This window comes from Barbatula barbatula (assembly GCF_947034865.1).
Source record: "Barbatula barbatula genome assembly, chromosome: 1".
Taxonomy (NCBI): domain Eukaryota; kingdom Metazoa; phylum Chordata; class Actinopteri; order Cypriniformes; family Nemacheilidae; genus Barbatula; species Barbatula barbatula.
In genome coordinates, this window is record NC_136766.1 from 23,876,129 (window position 1) to 23,883,430 (window position 7,302).

A 7,302-nucleotide genomic window follows, 5' to 3' on the forward strand; every position below is an offset into this window, starting at 1 on the left:
TCAGTTTTGTCTTGCTTACCAAGATAAATTCATCAAACGTTTGATCACTTTTTAACACAAAATGCACAAAAGTTGATTTATTAATGATTCATTTATTTCCAATAGTTTATCAAACCAGAAAACATCAATATATCATTTATTGTAGAAACAGAATGCTTGCTCACAAGGCATATCTGATGTGAATCATATATTTAGAAGTATTTAGAAGTTCCCAACTTCAAAACACAAAATTTGAAGAAATCTTTTTAAGAGTTATACATTTTAGCAAACCATGTTTAACCAGCCTTAATATAATGGATTCATTTTCACAGGTTACTAACGTTCATAACTCATGAATAAATGTTTCACACAAATCCACTATATTAAGCACGCTTTTATGGTTTTCTAACATTTTCTAACTCTTAACATTTATATCTTTGGTGTTTTGGAGTTGTGAATGAATACCTCACAGGCATCCACTTTTCTTTAAAGTGCACTTTCATGGGATGTCAATATTTCAAAATATATTATTCAAATCAGAGATTCAGCATTGTGAGCACGCTTTCTGCTCAATAAATAATAAATAAATGATTTCTGGTTTTGATCAACTATTTGAAGTAACTTAATTATTAATAAAACATCATAAACAAACACATTTACAACTACCTTTGTGCATTTAGTGTTAAATATGTCATGATTCTGCTGCATCATGTCATGTTTCTCTTGGTTTAGTGGCAGGATCATGACAGAACCTCATGTTTAATGTGGAGAGAAGCCATTATTATGGTCTTACATACACTCTCTCTGGTCTCGTCTTTGTTCCCATCCTCTCGTTACCTAGTTATTGATTAATGGCCTTCACCTGTTCCCCTCTTGATTTGGTCCCTTATTTAATGCCCTTGTGTCTTCTGTCTTGTGGTGGTTCATTGTGGTTTGTGTGGTTAGATCTTGTGTCTTGTACGCTAGTTTAGTTATGTATAGTTCATGGCAAAAGTTAATTTAAGTCTTGTTTAAGTGTAGTTAGTATTAGTCCTGTCTTGTTATTGTATCCATGTTTTGTTATGTTACCTACCAAGTGGGTCTTTGTTTTATCTTGCTGTCTGCACCTGCTGTCTGCACCTGGGTCCTCTGTCCATGTCTCACCACTCGGGAACCATGACAAAATAATTATCAAAGGTTTGATGAATTATCTTGGTAAGCAAGAAAAAACTGATTTGGATAATCATCATGATCTGAAGACATTTACAATCGGATCAAGTAAGCAACATGGTTTGAAAAGTGACATAAGATATGAAATATACAATAATAAGAAGAAACTGTATAACACCCTACAGTCTCCTGTCTGCCAGCCTATTTTGCAAATAAATAATGAATACATTTATTAAACATTTTTGACATGTGAGTTAAAAATGGCTCACTATTTGGCAGGTATTTCGTTTTTATTTACAAAGTTATAACCACTTTATAATGCATTTGTAAATTATTTATTAATCATTAAAGAACACATTTACAAATGCTTTATAAAGGGAACCTTAATGTAAGGTGGTACCGTATAACCATTTATCCATCAATGGTATTTTGTAACACTGTGGAATAACAAAAAGGCAATCAATCAAAATGTTACTTTGATAATTTATTAATTATTTAAGTTTCCTAGCCTTTTTCAACTCATACAATTTTAATGGTTTGTTTCCTCAAATCAATTTACATGTGTATAATATTTATATTTTAATATAATTTATAGGCCTATTTTATAATAATTTATTACATAGCTCTGGAATACTTGATTCTGATAAGATGCTCAACTAAGAATCGGGCCCTGATCATCCTTGTGATAACAACAGATTGCCTGTACATTATCCCTTAAATAAATATAAATAAAATAAATAACACAAATATTAATATTATTTCAATAAAAGTTGTCCATTGTCTTCTCTTTGGACTTTTCTTCATGTAGGCCACTGGATACCCCAATAAGCCTCTTGGGGCTTGCAAACCGTGTTTGTGAAACTTTGAACTAATGATTTAGTCATTGTCTTTTAGGTCGTCAGTTTTACAGTTTGATGTAATTTAGATTTTCTTACTTAAACATTTTTAAAGAATGTATTGATGATAGTTAGTCATTGAAATATTTGAATCATTAACCTCAGTACAGCAATAATGATGCTTAAAGGGATACTCCACCCAAAAATACACAGCAAAAAACACAGCAAACTTTTTTTTACCGATTTACCTACTGAAGTGGATTGTCCTAAGGAATAACTTCGTGACATATTGATATCTTAATCCAAAACTTTAAAATCTTACTGACTACCTGTAAGGTCCTACACCGTTTAGCTCCATAGTAGGCCTACTGCTACTACTGTCCTTTATACACAACAAAATTGCAACTGCAATTAGCTATTAGAATATTGAGATAAGATAAAATGGAGCACGGTCGAGGTGGATTTACCCTTCTCGCGCCCCTAAGGAACCAGGTGACCAGGTCGTGTTGGCCGATCATGATGAGCGGCAATAGTGGCTACATACACTTTCAGCGTGAACTGGAAGAGGTTGCTCTCGAGTCTCTCTTGTAGGAAAGACTGACCCGATCAGGCATCTTCTCCATAGGTCTTCCCATCGGGAAGAACACCAGGACGAAAAGAGGGCTACTTATCTCCTCCCTGCGACAGAAGGTCCTCCGTCAGGGGAATCGGCAAGGGGGGATTGTCGTCAGAGGTCTTAGAACTAAGTCTGGTTGTGCCAGTGAGGCGCAACTAGCAGCACTTGATGTCCCTCTTCTCTGACCTTGCACAGGACCTGTGCAAGGAGGCACACTGGGGGAAAGGCGTACTTCCATTTGTCCAGCTGGGCTCTAAGGCATCCATGCCGAGGGGACCCTCGGAGAGTGAGTACCAAAGCGGGCAATGGGTGGAGTCCGGGGAGGCAGACAGCTTCACCTGCGCCTGGCCAAACCGCTCCCATAGGAGCCGGACTGTGCGGGGATGGAGTTGCCTTTCTCCGCAGGGCGTCCCCTGACGAGGGGGCACATTGGCTATCTGGTTCAGGTCGCCTGGGATGAAGGTAGGCAACAGCAGCAGTGCTGTCAGACCGGACCAGCACATGTTTGTCCTGGATGAGGGGTTGGAACCTCTTCAGTGCCAAAAGCAGCACGCCCTCCAAGGAACACGACTCTGAAGCCAGTGCTAAATTGGTCGCATGGGCATCAACCCGAGAGGGATAACCCCTGCCGAGGACGCCATGTGCTACAGGAGCCTCTAAAAAAGTTTCAGTGGGACTGCTGGTGTCCATCTGAAATGTTTCAGACAGCTGAGCACCGACTGTGTCACTCGCTGACATAAGAACAGAGTTGAATTCCATACCGAGATAAGAGATGCACTGTGCTGGGGATAGCTTGCACCTTTCTCGATTGACGTGAAGACAGTCTAAGTTCCGAAGCACGAGTTGTGTGTACACAACATATCTTGCGAGTGAGCCAAGATAAGTCAGTCGTCGAGATAGTTGAGTATCCGAAGGACTTCACACCCCTTGATTGGATTACCTGAGCTATTCATTTTAATACCAACGACCCGTGAACTGAACCTTCTCCTACCCCCAAGACATCCATTCTGAGAAGAGCAGACAAATCCAGAGACACTCTTTAAAAACACTTAATAATAAAGGCAAAACCCTCACAACAAATCTACTCTTCGTCTCTGGTTACTTGGCTGTTACCCTGTTCCCTGAAAAAGTGGGAATGAGATGCTGCGTCTCAAATGCTATAGGAGAACATTCTTTGTTCCATACCGAGATAATTCTTTGTGTGTCAAACATAGCAATAATTGGTTTAAATAACCTCGGCAGGTGACGTGATTAATTACCGTGGACGGTCTTCAGGTTCCAACTTTGTCAGAAATGACAGACAACAAAAGGTAGCAAGATCTCTATGTGAAAGTATGTGTCTTTGAGATTGATCGTCACAAACCAGTCGTGACACTGAATTTGATACTCAATCATCTTGATTGTACAGAGCCAGACGTTGCGGCTCCTCCCCTAAGCCACCCGACAGATATCTGTCATATAACTTTGAGCCACTTGGGGCCCTTTGTTCCTGTGGTCAGTTGAGCTTGAGACGGTCAACCACATTTGTCACCACCCCAAAAAAGCTTGTGCGCCGTGAGAGGAACGCCCCTCTAACCATTAGGCCATGACTGGTAATTTAGTGACTCGTTGAGATTGCAGCATTGTAAAATATCAAATGTTTGATCATGTTATTAAGGAATAATTTATTAGTTATTGACAGAAAACCTATAAGCAATAGTTATTTAACAAAATCTTGAAGAGGTAAACACTAATCACTGAAAGAGTCCTATCGCATTCATTTTAGCTATATGTTTACTGAAGGCTAAAAAACTAAAAATGATGAGCAGACTGGTTTCAGGACTCTTCAGTTAATAACATAAGGAAGATACTTCTGTCAGTTATTGGTAGCTGTTGTGGGTGATTGCTTTGTGTTGGGAACTGCTGATGTTGTTGACTTTGAACGTGGGAAAAGACGCTGGCAGTGAAGCCCTTGTGCTAAGTTTCTCTCCAGCTGCAGTTCCTGTTGTTGCTTTTGCAGATGGTCATTTTGTCTTTGCAGAGTTTGATATCTCTGGAGCAGCTGTTTCAAGTTCTCATTAAGATGCTTGTTCTCCTCATATACCTTCTTTGTATGGTCCATCAGGCAGTGAGATGCCTCCTAAGAAAAATGAAAAATCTTAATCTATTCCCTCTCTAACTCTTTTAGTTTTATAGTTAAATAAGGTTATATATTCACACACCTTGGTTGCTGAGGTTCTGAGTGCTTTCAACTCGTCTTTGGCTTCCTGCTCACAATTCTTCTTCTTTTCAAGGAAGTGTGCTTTGAGAGCCACCAGAGACTCAGAATGACAACTTTGCAGGACAGACAACTTATTCTCCAACTCAGCTATACGACACATCTGCTGCTGTTGTAAAGTCTATGGCACAAAGAGCACAGATAAGCTTTATGGATTTTAACACATACAAATAATGAAATCCTCTGCGGTTTTGAAAGTACTCTGTGCTCTGTCTTGGCCCGAAAATGGTAGACTCGTGATTTGGTAGTATAAAAACATAAAAGAATGTGAGATAAAGCAACCTTTAAGTTTCTCAGGTCTGTCATTTCATCATTTAGTAGAGCCAGTTCATTTTCTTTCTGCATGATTTCCCTCTTCAACTCTGAAAATACAAAGAACAGACACATTTGCAATAAAAACATATTGACCAGGGCTAACTAACTGTACTCAGTAATTACGGGTTATTTTAAAACCTGTGATTTGTGAATGATTTAGTTTGTAATATATAATCTTAATGTATATTATACAAAATGATCATTTAAATTGAATCACAAATTTAGCCCCACCACTCTTTTGTATTAACGCGCACTTGTCTAACCATTGGTCTGTTTCTCATGTTCATCCTGCAATTTCTGTTTCTGTCTCCTCAGCTCCTCCCTCTCCTGACGTCTCTGATCACTCAGAGTCACTATAGCATTCTGTCTCTTTTCCCCTCTCTTAGTCAGATATGAGATGTACTCTTTCTGCAGCGAGTGAGAGAGAGATTGTACATATAAACATTATATATGTAACACATTTGTTTAATCATTTTTTGAGGGGGTGGATTAGACATTATGAAGTGTTTGAGTGTGTTTTTGTAGTACTTACACTTTCCATGCGTGTCTTATCTGCCTCATCCTGTAGAAACTCGTTTTCTCTTCGTCTAGAGTTGTGTGTTAAATTGTCAAACACATTTTGAGTCTTATCATCATATAGCCTACATTACCTTTCTGAAACAACACCAATATGAACCATCAGCTTTTTACCATTCAAACCATTAGCTAAAAAATACTTTATGTAATGTGTTTTGGGAATTATTCCAATCAGAGTTGCACAGTACTTAAAGGAGATCTCGACCCCCATTGACTCCCATAGTAGGAAAAATTACATCACTTTTTGTTCTGTTGAGTACAAATCAAGACATTACGAAGGATGTAGCACAGCAAACAATTCTGGGGCTCTTTTGACTACCATTGCATTTATTCCAGTACGGTAGTCGATAGGGTTTGAGATCTGTTTAGTTATAAGCATTATTCCAAACATCTTTTTCTGTGTTCATCAGAACATAGACATTTATAAAACTAGAAGTAAATAAACGATGACAGACGTTTTCATATTGAAGTATCCCTTTACTGTAAATGTTATTATTCCGCTTGGATTATCAGTGTTTTTATTTTAGAATTGTTTTACCTTTAAGCACATTGAAAAGATTTTTTTGTAAATATAAGTAAGAAAGTAGGCCTACTAGATTTGTAATGTCTACAAGGTAAGAATATGTATGTTTATGCAGTGTAGTGAAGAATAAAGGCCACATGCTTTAAAATGCATTCAGAAAAAGTAAAGACGTGCACAGCTTTCAACGAGTGATCCACAAGTTGCTGAAAAAGGCATATTCTTTAGCTTCATGTGACGGTGCCACCAAAAGAAGGCAATGTATTACCATTAGAGGCACACACCACCCCATCAAAACAAATGCATTTCCCATTGAATCCACATTTTTGCCACGGTTTCTATTTATCCAGCAGTCTGGGTAATATTAAGATTAGACATCGAAATGCGTGTTTTAATAGTTGTATTCTTAAATCATTACAGAGGATACAATTGTTGAACCCTAATCTTCAAAGAGTTTAGGTTGTCAGTAAGAGTCTCGTATCTGTGGGTTAGAAAAGCATAACGTTATTAACCAGATAAATGAATATTCAGTCCAGAGACATTCAATTCTTTGCAACCCCACTTACTCCTTCTGTAACAGCATCTCTCTCTCTGATTGATCCTGCGACCGTTCTGCGCTCTCAGCCGCGGCGTCTGCATCCCGCTCGGCCTTTAGCTTTTTGTTTTTTCCCTTAGATGACATCCTGAAACCTGATAGACGAGACACGTATAGGTATATGGCTAACACACTTACAACGCCAGGAATAAATCACACACATTCACTAGTAATGAAAAGCCACCAGGTTTCCACTCGGTTTTGGATCTCTCTTACGAAACAGTAGGTCGCTAAGTGTAACCAAGACAACCACGCGTAACATTTGCAGTAGCAAGCCAAACCGATTCATGTGTGAGAAATAAAATATTTGTGTTATTTTATTAAGATTGTTCTGCACGTTTACAATAAACGTTACACATTTAAGACTGAAAGACATGAAATAAAATCGTTTTCAATCGAATTATATTTGCCGATGTGACACACGCTGACCGCTAGGTGCCGTACGCTGCCGATCTAGGC